Below are 14,431 nucleotides of genomic sequence, written 5' to 3' on the forward strand. Positions count from 1 at the left end.
CTGTGTAAATACGATACTTCCACGCTGATAGTAAGCTCTGTTTCAAAATTTCTGTCAGCAGCGTGGACAATTCGTAGCAGGACTATTTTAGACCCTAGTCTACTGGCTGAAGAGAGGTCCAGCAGTTAGTGGACGAGGATTTTCTGACAGCTAGGGATTTTTACTATAATTATCTGTGTTGATTTATTTATGATATTAGATTTTTATTCTTGTCTGTGTTTTTTTACTGGGTTTTCTTATTTAAATCGCTTCTTAGTATATTAGCACATAGCACCTTGCAAATGGTAAGATTTAATTCCCCCGAACAATTTACTCAAGACATGAGGCTAATTTTATGGTACCCTTTTAACTGTTTGGATTCAAGTTTTCACAAGCACGAAGTATTTTACGAAGTTTTATGATCCATTTTCATGTATAACTTGCTCTAGAATAGTTTTTATAGGTATCATTAGAAAAGATTTGGTATACTACCTGTTTTAAATCGATTCACAGTATCTTAGCACATGGCACTTTGCAAATGGTAAGATCTAATTCCCCTGAACAATTTACTTAATACATGAGGTTAACTCTATGGCACCATTTTAAATGTATGGTTTTTAATTACTGTACGCACGAAGTATTCTACGAAGTATTATGAACCATTTTTTAAGTATAACTTGCTCCAGAATAGTTTTACAGGTAACACCAGAAAAGATTTGGTATACTATCTGTTCCTCTTTTAAACAGTCATGGTAAAATGGCATCCAACAAGCTAGTAGGTACCAATTGAGGAGATTTATTTAACATTTGGTCCATTGGACAAGCAGTGTATTAACTGTTATTGTTTCCCTCTTTTAGTGATGCTTATGATCTTTATTTTTTCTCTGCATGTATGGTTCATTTTTACGTTTTTAATGGTCTAATTTTGGACCGAATAAACTATATATATAAATACTTATAGAACACAAAGCATACGACAGCCGATCTAGATCAGCCGACAGAGCATGACCTTGCTTAAGAACATCTGCATCCCTCCACTTTAAAAAAACTTTATCAACATCCATAGTACAACCAAATGGAAAAATTAGCATTTTGAGTTCACAATTTTGATTCACGATCTGACTGCACCTGACGCTGCTTGGTGTATTTTCTTTCGCATGAGCAACACCTTACAATGCTTAATGTTTTTCCATCCTCTATTGACTGCTTGACCAAGGATTTTTGTTGAACTGATCTGAGGTCATGAAACCCACTTTGGAGAGTTACTGTCATCTGATCCCACATGAGTGAACTGCGTTTTATAATGACTTCTGTGCCCCAAGAAAATTATTTAGCAATGGGGCCCACATCCACAATATGCCTACCAGATGCACAGATTGTTAATGCCAGGGAAGTTGCCATGTTTAATCGGTGATAGCATAAAGAGGCAGTAAAAGTCAGGAAGAGAGAGTGGTGTCCTGTATATAAAGCACATATCCTTCGGGTGCAGTCAAAGAGTAAAGAAATGATACATTACAACATATTAAACTCCAATATGACTACGTTCTGTTAATGCTGTGTTTAAGAAAACGAAATTCCATGTTTCTGGCAAAGAAGACACAGTCTTGATGTGAACTGTGAAACGTCTTCCAGAAGCCCCGACACACAGACCCACAGATTTATTTTAGTTTATGTAAGAAATCATTGGTGCACCCTTAATGGCTTGGCTCAAAACTGTAAGCATTTTTTCACAAAATATAAGTGATATGCATGCAAATATTTGCCAAATAAACACAGATTAGATATAAAGAGATTAGACATTTGAGCCCTTTGTCTAAAAAACATAAAAATGGTAATGAATGAAAGTCAAATAACATAATGGGTTTGTGGCAATGCAGCACAAGGTCAAAGAAATCAAAGAGCTAATTTGAAACTGTTTAGTTGTCTGTTGGGAAACTAAAGAACAGGTGTTTGGATTAGGAATGGCGGAACTAGTGGAATTTCATTCTGCATAATTCGTCAGGGTTATATATAACTCCATGAGATTCCTCAGATGTCCGCCAATGGGCTGAAATTATGCATGTTGCTGTGCTCGCAATGCCTTTAGCATCAGGTGTGCTAGCAGCACTGCAAAATCAAAACAAAAAGCACCATGCAGTGCGTCAGAGTGCATGGCCATTTGACTTGATTTTGCTGCAGTTCGAGTAGAAAATCTACTCAAACTGCAGCAAATCTACTTGAGAAGCAGCCCTCTGGCCACAACCACGTGCGACTACTAAATACAGAAAATCATACCAGTGTGTGCCAAATCTCATTTGCACTTGCTATCTCATATTAATCTATAACTTTGCGGGACACAAAATCCGCCACACTGCGACTGGCAGAATTTGGCGGAACTCTGCATTACAAGGGTAACGTGAGTCGCCAACTCCCCGAATTCCTCAGGCAGAATGAAACATTCCACCCCCCCCCCTCTTTTGGACAAAATATCGAATAAAAAGCATCTTGAAACAAAAATATCATGTCAAGAATTTTGTGTTGTTAGAAATATTGTAGACAGAAATATTGAGGGTAATAATATCGTTTTAAGTGTTGTTTTTAATATTGTAAAAATATCATTTTATAAAGAATTGTTCTATCTGCTATTTTTTGTATGGCTAGTTTATTATGTTTCAGTAGTATTTAATTAGTGTTGTATTGCAAGATTTATGTTCATGTTTCATTTCTAATGTATTGGCAATTTGCACATATAATGAATTTTTATGTATTAATTAGGCAATTTTTTTGTTTTTATAAGTTTTATGATGTTGTAGGAGCCGAATAGTGGGTTTAAAGTTAAAAAAGGCAGGAGTATTTTTAAAACATGTTTGTATTAATTGTTTAGTTGTTTATTGAAATTGAAATATTTGTTTAAAAATATTTTTAAAAACATTTTAATAAAATTACGGTGACAACATTTTAAATGTTTGATTTCAATTAATAATCCGTACAAATTGTTAACTGTTAATGTGAGTGTACTTTTCGTTACATGTTGAATGATTTTTTTTGTTTACATGTTAATGTTAAATTTGATTTATTTACCTTAATATGTAGTAACTTACATTATTTAAAATGGTTTACAATTTAAAATTTCTGTTAGATTTTGTAAAAAAGTAACTAAATAAATTATTAAGTTTTAATTAGAACGTTTTCATACTTGATTAAAAATAAAGATTATGTATATGTTTACTTGATTCATTTTGCTCTTAAGTGTTTTGTAGAAGAATTAATTATAACGTGTTTTTGTTTAAGTGATAGGTTTACTTTTAGGTTAGGTTTTCAGTAATCTATGAAAAAATATTGTTTTATTCATGGATTTCTTTAGCTTTTCGTGGGGCTTTATAGTTTCCGCTTTTCTTTTTTGGTGGCTTATATTTTGACAGCATGGATATAGACGAAGTTCTACAGATATAGAATTGTAAATTTAAGTAAGTTATTTTTTTGGGGCTGGGGAATGTATATTTCATTATGAATGAGTAGTTGCTGTGATTGCAAGTGTTATTTTACATTTCCATGTGTTGGATTGGCATGGTGCCTTTTAGTGTTTAATGCTAATGTTTTGCTTTGTGATTGTTGTTGTTCTGATTTTTTATTAATTATTTAACTGTTTTTTCCCCAGGTTATTTATATGTTTCTTTGACTGTTGTATAAAAATACATTGTTTAATATTTAAATAAAAATCCATAAGTTATGTTTGTGTGTACCTTTGTTAACATTTATTAGTTAGTGTGTAGGTTGCTAGGGGGCATATGTATCAAACGATTTTGCATTAGCAAACAGTGTGGATCAGTAAATTTGACCATTAGCAAATTAAAAATAACCTTTCCCTATGTATGTAAGGCATTTGCAAGCCAATTTTAGAGAATCGTGCTTCCTTAAAGTTGCGATACCAATTTGCAAATTGTGAGTCGCAACTAGGTTATCACTAATCTATGTATGAACCAGTTGCAAAATGTTTTTATTTGCATGTGCAATTCACCACCAACTCACAGCAGGTGTTAACCAGGTGCAACCTATAAAAACAGGCCCAGAGTGCATCAGTTTTTTCCACAATAGCTGTTCTCTACATCATGGTGAGGCGGTTGAGGATTCTGGCAGGTTTTCAGTGAAGGAGGAGAAGGCAAGAGCACATTTTCAGAATGCCCATAACATTTTTTTAACCAGACTAAGGAGAAAATCTGTGAGAAGTACGGATTAAATTCTGCAGTGATATTAGACTTAATAGCTGAACTGCAGCGTCACACTTGCAGGACCAATACTATTTCCACCCATGTGCAGGTGTTATGTTCCCTGCACCTCTTAGTCTCAGGAAGCAACCAGAGGGTAATAGCTGCAGCATGAGGGGTGTCCAAAAGTGATTTGTCACACTTTGTAATGCATTTCTGGATGCAATGCTCCTAAAAATCAGTCTATTCGTCAGATTCTGTAACACACCTCAGGACTTGCAGCTCACTAAATTGAAATGTTACCAGGTAGTACACTTTCCACACGTCATTGCCTGCATTGATAGGACACATGTTGCAATATGTCCTCCCTCTGTAAATGAGAATATCTTCAGAAACAGAAAATGTAGCCAGTCATTAAACATACAAGTGATATGCAATGCCTCAAATATCATAACTGATATAGTGGCCAGATTCCCTGATAGCACACAAGATTTCTTTATTTTTCGCCATAGCAGAATCTACACATAACTAATTGGTGGTGAATATCTACTAGGTAAACTCATTCACACTGTGTACCATATAGAACATAAGCAGTAACTCATGACAGTGATTCATTATTTGCTCTCATCATTGTAGGAGACAGTGCACATGCTGTGCACTCATTCGTCTTCATCCCATATTTCAATCCATCAACTCCAAGAGCGCACCATTACAATGCAGTGAATAAAAACACTCATAATATGATAGAGAGGACCTTTGTCTTGCTCAAAAGTCGCTTCAGATGTCTACACAAGTGTGGCGGTGCACTACTGTACAGTCAGGAAGCAAGCTGTAAAACCGTGGCTACATGTGCCATGTTGCACAACATAGCTACAACAAGAGGCATACCCCTGAATCTGTCTGATTCAGATGATGACGATGAGCTATTTCCACCCTGTCAAGCTGCAAATGGATCAAGGACAGCAGACAAAGAAATGCTGAAATAATGCACTAATATTTTTAAAGTCAGTAATCATGAGACAAGGCATTTCATGATTTTGTTGCTATTTTTCATATCACCTTAACTTCAGGTTAAATATGCCATCACTAAAAAAGAAGTTTTTCCATACTCCACAATTTGTGCAAAATCAAATGTTTCATCACAGCAATACAACTCTAAGGTTATGTCTACAAACAACATACATAGATACATGTCTGTATCATGTTTTCCTTCCATGCACTCTACTAGGCCATTTAGTGGGCTCTGTACTATCTCTTGGTGAGGCCTCTGAAGATGCACTATGGACCTCATTAGGAGTTCGGTAGACGGGAAGACCCATCCACCCGCCAAACGTCTGATGGGAAGGTGGTTGCCACACTGGCTACCTCCCTGCCAGACTCATTAAGACCAAGCGCATTGGCAGTGCAGAGCCACCCCTGTGGTCCGCTGCACCTATGATACCACCATGAAAAGGCTGGTGAAGAACCAGATCGTAATCATCAGGGCGACGCTGCATGCAGCGCCACCCTGGGTGATTCTGACCCGCACCTGCACCTGCCATCAACCTGTCGGGACACCGATCTGGGCAGAGATGGGGGAACCCTGGTGGTTTGACTGCAAGAGTCTTAATGTAGCAATTGGACTGCCACAGCAGAAGCGGTCCTGACTGCTACCGCTAAGCTGGCAGACTCAAGACTGCTAGCCTTGCAATGAGGCTCTATGTCTTGAACTGTGATGCTGGGGCAGTGACACTACTAAGGCTGGAGAACTCCTCACTATCTCCTACACCTAAATCGGTGTTTCCTGCAATCCTAGCAGTCTGCATGCTCTTTTTTGCATTTGTGATTCAGGCCCAACCTCTTGCAAAGTCTCCACTACAATGTGTCATTCCCTCTTGCATGGTCACAGCGCGTTGCAACAATAATTCAGTGGAATTGGCAAATGATGGACAGATCTGGTAAACCAATCCAATCTGCCCATTACTTGGTGATGAAGCCTATGGTGTGTGACATGATTCCTGCTGCATTACTGTGCAAAGTTGCTTGATGCATTTGTCATTTCCTTTACATTTTCAGCGGTGGCTTTTTGCCCTTCCTCCACTGTTGTATTCAGCTGCCTGATACCATCTTGGATGTCACACATTGTAATTGTAATAGTATTTATATAATGCTTACTACCCCTGATGAGGCGTTGAAGCGCTTTTTGGCGAGTAGCATGCTACTCCGGAACCCAAAAGGAATTAATGGTGGATTAGTATAGGGAAATATGAGTATAGTTTTAGTATTATTATGAGTTAATTTGAGCTGCCGATATGTGAGTTTGTTAGTTGGATTTACTGGAGTAATGGAGGGGTGGAGGAGGGAAGAATCCAGAAGTGTTAATTGGGAGTTTATGGTAGTAGGATTTAGGCTTGTGATGAGTAAAGGGGGATGGAGGAGGGAAGAGTCTCTGGAAAGGGTTAGGGAGATCATAGTAGTAGGGTGAGATAAATGAGGGAGAAATTAGTATTTAGGGTTGTTTGGGAGATCATGGTAGTAAAGTGAGGGTTGGATGAGTTAGATGTGGAAGAGGAAGTAAGAGCTTAGCAGGGTTATTTAGGAGATGACGGTAGTAGAACGGATTTGGGATGAGTCAGAGTGGGAATGGAGGATAGATTGATAGAGACATGACATATATGGTGATGGGTAGACAAAGTGTGATATAAAATGAGAGCAGAGATTCATAAGTATCTAATAAAACAACTCATCTAGGAGTTATGCAATGAACTATGAACATCTTAAGCATAAAATGACATATATATATATATATCTCCACACACATACATGAATACACATATGTACATACATATACATATTTAAACCATGAGTAAATATACATTAGTTAAACAGGTTTAAAGAGTTTCTGTGTAGTTTATTGTTATGACATAGTAGTGACACATATTTTCTAAAGAATTTTATATAACTAGAATATACACATACTCAGATAAAAATTATTTATCAACATAGGCATATGCAGTCCATAGCTGTTTGAATATGGTGGTTATGAAGGAAAGAGCCAACTCTTGAGTAGTTTTCTGATGACAAGATATGTATCTGTGGCTTTTATAGTTGGGGATAATGAATTCCATAGTTTGGCTGCTTGAACAGAGCAGGATGTACCACCTATAGTCTTTTTCTTGTATGGTGGTGTTCTAAGGCGGGGTGCCAATCTTGATCGAAGGTTTCTTTGTTGAATGTATTTGTTTTTTTTGTTTCTGATAGAAAGTGGCCCTGTTCCATGTATAGCTTTGTGGGTGATACAAAGCAGCTTGAAGGAGCATCTTCTGGCAGCTGGTAACCACTGTAGTGCTCTCAATGCAGGGAAATGTGCACTTGCGGCTTTACATGTAATATTAGTCTGGCTGCAGGGTTCTGAGTAAGTTGTAGTTTTTTCATAGTAATTGAGAGCGAGTAGCGCGCTGCCCTAGAGGATTACTCCCGCTTAGACAAAAGTGGCAGAAAACCGCTGGTCCCGGTGGTGCGACCGCGGTGCTTCCGCCGCGGTCGTAATCCCCCATTGGCGGTGCTTCCTCCAACCGACAGGGTTGTAATGACCCCCTAGGTGTCAGTGCTAGTGATTGGAATGGTTCTCTAATTCGGTCTTGGGTCACAAAGCTTAAGCGCATTCTTGTGGGATAACAAGTGAGGGATGGATTGTGTGCATCTTTCATTAGTCTGTTCCCAGGGATACGGAAATTTTCTACAATATCTACTTGTCCATGGGACAGGTTGCTTCATAAATCTAGTTGTCCTGTAAAACAAATCCACTTGTCCCTTTGGTGCCATGTAGTGTGGTGACAAATTATGGCAGCAATCTCATTATAGAAGTGCTCTGATAATAGCCTCTTTGATTATGCCTGTTCTCACCCTATCGTAGGATTTGGATACTAGCAATTCCCTTATTGTGGCACCTGTCAGCAGATCTACATCCTGAGGCCTGAGATGGGGTAAGAAATAGTTCTAAGGTTGGAATGCCCTATTTAGTCTTTGCAAACCTACTAACTTGTGCGTTCTAGCGGTTTCTCCAGCTCTTCTGTAATCTTCTACCATACAGAGAAAGGTTGGAAATCTACACTTGACAAGTGCAGGAGTAAAACTAATTCCAGGGTTGGGAAAAAGTGGTTAGAGGGAAAGAGACCTTGAAAAAGCTCAACCCATTTCGCTTGAGCAAATCTACACATTCATATTTGCTTGCCCTGAAATGCAGTTCACAAATAATTTTTAGAAGTAATGATTTCCTGGCCTACTTCTGTGAATTAATGAAAGTCATGAACCTGTGGTAATATAAATACACTTAAGCTATGTGTGCACTGATTTTCTTTAAGAATTGGGCCACTAATTGGTTATTCAAGACTTTTTATTTTTAATAAAAATGATATCTCCCTCCATTTGTTGTCTGTCTTCACTGTGAGTGACAGCACTCTACTCTTTCACAAGAAGCATATTGGCACAGATAAGTTTTGTTCAGTGCCATGAACTACTGTTGTAAGGTGTGCTTTTGAGGCCAAACATATTTTTGCCAATGTGTGTTATGATGGTGATGGCCCGGCATTGTGAGGCGTGGGAAACAGCTGCTACTTCTGTGAAAGATACTCCTCCAGTGTAGTCCATTTGAACTGTGGTAAGCCTCTATGTATGACTGACAGAATGGAGGGGAGATCCGGAAGGAGGCATTGAGTGGGAGGAAGGGGAGGTTGTATAAGGGCGGGGAGTAGTTGGCAAGCTCTAGTTCTGGTTATTGAAATTCATATTGTTCTTACTTGTTAAATCAAGTTATGACATTATCTTCGTTATGCCACAAAGGAGCTGTCGCATGCAGACCGTGTTGATCTAACAATCCAGCTTATTACACAGACGCTTGTGGATATGAGACGACCGTTCTCATTGCAATATGTCTTTGCACTCTATTCAGCTGAGAGACACTTTACCTAGCACAGAATCATATTCTACACATGCAAAATGTATGGGTTGGTAGTCCTGCATTAGGAGCTATGAAGTACAATTGTATATATTTCATGGAATGTCTTCACTGGAATTGTCTTGTCTGATTGATCCTGTGTTGTTATTGAGTGAATTGAACTGTGTGCGCATTGACCTCATGTGCTTACATTGTACTCACTGGACCTTCAACATTGATGCCCCAAGACCTCTGAATATAGCTGAGCGTCACCTTCCTCTAATGGCCATTTTACAGCCACTCTATGCCTCATGAGGGGACTATATTGGTGCTGAACAAAGGACTGAAGCCTGTGGGAGGCTCTATCCTCAGATGGTGGTGTAGGCATGTCTGTTGGCACATCATCTGTCTCTACATCAAAATCAGGGAATGGAGCCTCTGTTGTCCTGTGTCTGATTGGTGCTGGTGTTGTGGGTGGTGGGGGCACAATATTTTAACAGCGGTCCAAAGACACAAGACTCGTGGTGGAGGTAGATCAGACCACAGCAGCTGTGGCAGTCTGACTGCCATATTACAAGATTGGCGGTTGGTGGAACCAAAAGACAGCCGTCTCCCCCAGGATCGCTGATCCCAATGGAATGACAGTGGTCGTGGTTGTAATCAGACACGGCGTCGCTGAAGTCAGCACCACCGTGCTGATTACAATCATGTTCTTTGGCAGCCTTTTTATGGTGGTTTAGCTGCCATGAAAAGGCTGGTGGAGAACAAGTGCAGGGGGCTGGTGGACAACAAGTGCAGGGGGCATTGTAGTGGGCAGTGCATGGGCCCCTCCCCAGCACTATTGGAATGCGCACTGCCTGCTGTGCAGACAGTGTGCATTCCGAGGGTGCTGGGGGGTCCCCTGTGAGACGACATTGGACAGCCGAGTCCAGTGCCACCGCAGGTTTTCCACTGGGCTGACCGGCGGAAACCTTGGTGGAAAACTCCTAATGGGGCTGGTGGAAAGACGGCCAGCTCCACGGGGGTCTCGCCGACTGCCAAATTCATAATCACGTCCATGGTTTAGTTCCAGAAAGTACTTGTTTGTCTCAATTTACATTGCTAGTTTGAATTTAAAAAAATTCCCAATAATGGTGTTTCTACTTGTCATTTGTTGCGACAATTTATTTGGAGCTACACAATGCTGCATTATTTGCAATATTTTCACTGTTGTATTACTAACTACTACTACAATACTGCATTGTTGGGTTGCAACTAAAATGTGGACTGAAATATCTTTTCAATTAAGTTTAACACTGACTTCCTAATTGGTAATCTTGGAAGAAATAACTTGGCTATTTGGTAATTCCAAAATCTGATTGTGATACATATGGCCCTTAGTATTTTTAATAGGAATTTTGCTTTTCATTCGAAGTAGTTTTCTTCTTTGTTATTAATGTAGATTCTAACTTTACATTGCAGGATGTTGTACATTCTACTGGTTTGTTTACTTATATTAGGTTAAATGTGGGTCACTGTTTGTTTGATTCTTAGATGTAGGTAGCTTTGTTCTTTTTGTAGGCATTCAATGAATTTGCAGGTTGGGTTCTCCCTAGTATGCCTTGGAAGACTTTATGCCATCCTTCTACTGCATTGTTGGATATGATTTCTTGAGCCATGATTTTGTTGTAGACATTCCACCGTGGTATTTGGAATTTGATTTGTCGTCTGTGTCCTGAGTAGTGCAGTCTGCCAACCCAAGTTTTTTCTAAGTAGTCCATTAGGGGACTGAGGGCCCCATTGCGAGTTGGGCGGTTGAACCTGCCAAAGCTCCAATATGGCGGTTGTGAGGTGGCCATCAAGCCAGCGGCCTCACTCCCATCGTATAACAATGTTTCCACCTGGCTGACCAGATGAAATGTATTATGATGTTTCTGCCGGTCAGCCCGGTGGAAACAATGTGGGGGAGATGCCATTAAACACAGCACCCTTGGAATGCGCACTCTCTGCCATAGCAGACAGTGCACATTCCGAGAGTGCTATCGGGGGGGCCCTGCACTGCCCACAACGTGGTCGTGGGCAGTGGAGGGGGCCACTGTGGCCCTCAGCACTGCATTTCTGCCAGCCTTTTAATGGTGGGAAACCCGTCATGAAAAGGCTGTTGGAAAGAAAAGTAATGACCAGCACAGCGGTGCCGAAGTCAGCACCACCATGGCTGCCCACGACCTTGACTGTTGCCAACCTGTTAGGATCCCTGAGCCAGGCAAAGACAGCGGTCTCCTGGTGGTCCACCCACCAGGATCGGAATCCAGAGGTTGGACCAAAAGGATTGCGGAGGTCCGACTGCCACCGCAAGTTTGGCAGTTCATGGACCACCAATCTCATAATGAGGCACTTAGTTTGTTTTTGTTTTGTTGATAAAAAAGGAATTTCTGTAAGTAAGTTGTAGTGGGTAGCTACCTCAGTTACAGGGACATAGGCTACTCCACTTTTTTTTTTTTTTTAGGTAAACTGGCTGTTTGTTGCATATTCTACACTTAGTGCAGATTATTGGCGATGTCTCCAAATGCTTTAGTTAAAATGGCACCAACAGCCTTGGAAGGTTGTACTTGGGTTTTGTTTAAGTATTGTTTGCATCATAATATCATGACTTTTTCAATGTTGATTATTATGTTATGTGGTAAGTAGTTGTTTCTTTTCATTTTAATGTTGTTTAATAGTTTTTTGTAAGTGCTACTTTATTTATTAGATAGAAAGGCACATATGAGGGGTATATTATAGTTTTAATATACGCCATGTATGGTGTATACCTGAGTGAATGCCTTAGGACACATTTTGAATGTTGTATTCATCATCCATGATTGAGATTGGCTTAGTTTTATTAAATTATCTGCTATAGCAAATATAATAGTGCATTTTTCATTATTAAGGTTGTCATGTAGGAGGAATGGTTCATCATTGTGTGTGGTGGTGACGTGTTCAGTAATTTGGATGTCTTTGCATCTTCTAGGAGCAGGAGGAGTATCACTTGTGGCTTTTTGAGTTTGTGCAATCAAGCATTTTCAAGGGGTATAGCTGACATGAGATGGTGTCAGGCACTTTAGGGTGTAGAACATTTAGAATTATGGAAGGGGGCTCGCTCTTAAACTAGTGCTTGCCTCTTTTAAAACTTGAATTTAATTGCATGCCTTACTTTAATTTCAGTTCAATAATCAGTTGTGATTGTGGTCTTTCAGGTTCACTTTTTTGTTTGAAGCTGCTTTTCAAGTTTTCAATATACAGTACAAAAATAATGTGAGAAACAAATATGGCAGCATGTAGCAGAGGCATAATACCACATATGCAATGGCAATTATTGCCCTACGTGGAATTTACAAATATTGTGATTGGACATATTTGAAGACAGTTTCTGATGGAGTCAATAAAAAAAGGAAAAATATTAATGGCCAGTCCATAATGTGAAATGTATCTCGGCATTTCCTTACTCAACATATAACAGGAGGACAGCATATTGATCCATGCAAAAAGAAGACCATATTGTTCCAAATAGTGTTGACAACAGTTCATGTGATAAAAACTGAATATAGAAAAAAAGCAACAAGATTGGAAATATATTAAACTCTACAACAGTAAACTTCGCCCATCTACCATACCTTTCATAGAAAATAGGGGTACACATGACTCTGGAGGGATCATGCATACGGAGGGGTTTCACTACTCATCAGTGCTAAACATCAGCTAAATAGTAATGGATGTGATATTGTCTGTGATTCCCTGTGAGGAGCTGATGCTACTATCTATATCGTGTGTGGTAATTGACTGAAGCTTGGATAGGATAGTGTCCCAATAAATAGTGATAGGTGGACCTCAAGCTGAGATCATCTTCCCTCTACAGGAATATGCTTTATGCTTGCGCCCAATTAAGTATCTAGCATGTTCAGGCTGCCAGAGATGAAGGTTCAGGGGATTTCCATATCCCTTTAATAAGTCACTTGGCTACCAATAATCATAATTCCTGGAAGTGAGAGGTGGCCCTATGCTTCTTGTATCTGCGATAAAGACACAGATTGCATACCTTCCATGTGTGCAAATCCAAGTGTCTAATGCATGTTGAGAGGTGGGACTTGATATTCAGCCAATACCTATGTAAACATGGGCAGGCCCATAGCATTTGCAACGGGCTTGCAGCCATCAGGCCAGGGCAAGCGGTGTCTGTTCTATGGTAATAACAATTGCTGTTGGTAGGAGTGAGGTAAGGCCTAGGTACGATGTAGGGCTGAATAAGCTTGAAAAGGGCATTATGTGGCATGTGTCTTGCCTGTGCAAGGACGTGTTAATATAAATACATTAAATCAGCCTCCCAGCAATTTCACTTTTCAGAGAAAATGGTGGCCAATGCCATAGTGAGGTAGCGTGTTAAAGAGATAATCCCATGCCAATGAGTCAAAAGCCTTACACCCGGCATTAGGCCTGATCTGTCATGAATAGTTCATGACTCAGAAGAAATGGCATAGATTCAGGGAGGCATTGCGGGTGGGAACAAGCCAGTCTTAGTCCGACTGGACCGAAGCCAGGAAAAGAGGTGCTCGTTGATATGCAAGGATTTTGGCTAGGACCTTATAATCAGTATTAAGCAGAGCTAGCGGTCGGTATGAGCTTAACAAGGTGGGGTCTGTGTTCGGGTGAAGGAGGGATCTAAGGGTCACGTCCCGCTACGAGGTAGGAAGGCTGCTGGTGAAGAGTGCGGCCTCACACATTGCCAGCAGATGGGGGCAAGAAGAGGTGCATACACTTTGCAAATCTTGGTAGGCAGACCAATGTGCCCCGGGGCTTTGCCCGTGGCCAACTCTCTGATTGGGTCTCATATCTCAGACAGTATGAGAAGGCGGTTGAGTTCAGATCACTGGTCTGAGGTGATGGGTGGCAACAAGAGCATGGAGAAGAAAGAGTCAAAGCCTTCAGGGCCCATGTCAGAGACTGTTTGGTATAAACCTTTGTAGAGGTGTGTGAGCTCGCCATGTATTGCATGTTGAGCGTAAAAGAGCATGTCCATGACAGAGTGGAGTGCCAATATGGGGTGTCAGGACAGGTCGTGTCGAATGAGCCATGCCAGTAGCCAGCCAGACCTGTCTGCTGTGGCATGTGTGCCAGCTTAGTGAGCCGCATAATTAGGATAATGCAACTTTCCAACAATTCAGTGTGTTTGCTTTGTGCATACACCAGTTGACGTATATTACTGGGCCTGTGTGCCACTTGGCTCTCATGATGTAGCCGCACACTCTGTTTAAGAGATGTCCATGTAAACAATTGTTGCATGTTCCATTGCGTCCTCAGGCAGTGCCTGTGTATCATCATATTGAATGTGTCCTATTCC

This window comes from Pleurodeles waltl, chromosome 10 (genome assembly GCF_031143425.1).
Source record: "Pleurodeles waltl isolate 20211129_DDA chromosome 10, aPleWal1.hap1.20221129, whole genome shotgun sequence".
Taxonomy (NCBI): Eukaryota; Metazoa; Chordata; class Amphibia; order Caudata; family Salamandridae; genus Pleurodeles; species Pleurodeles waltl.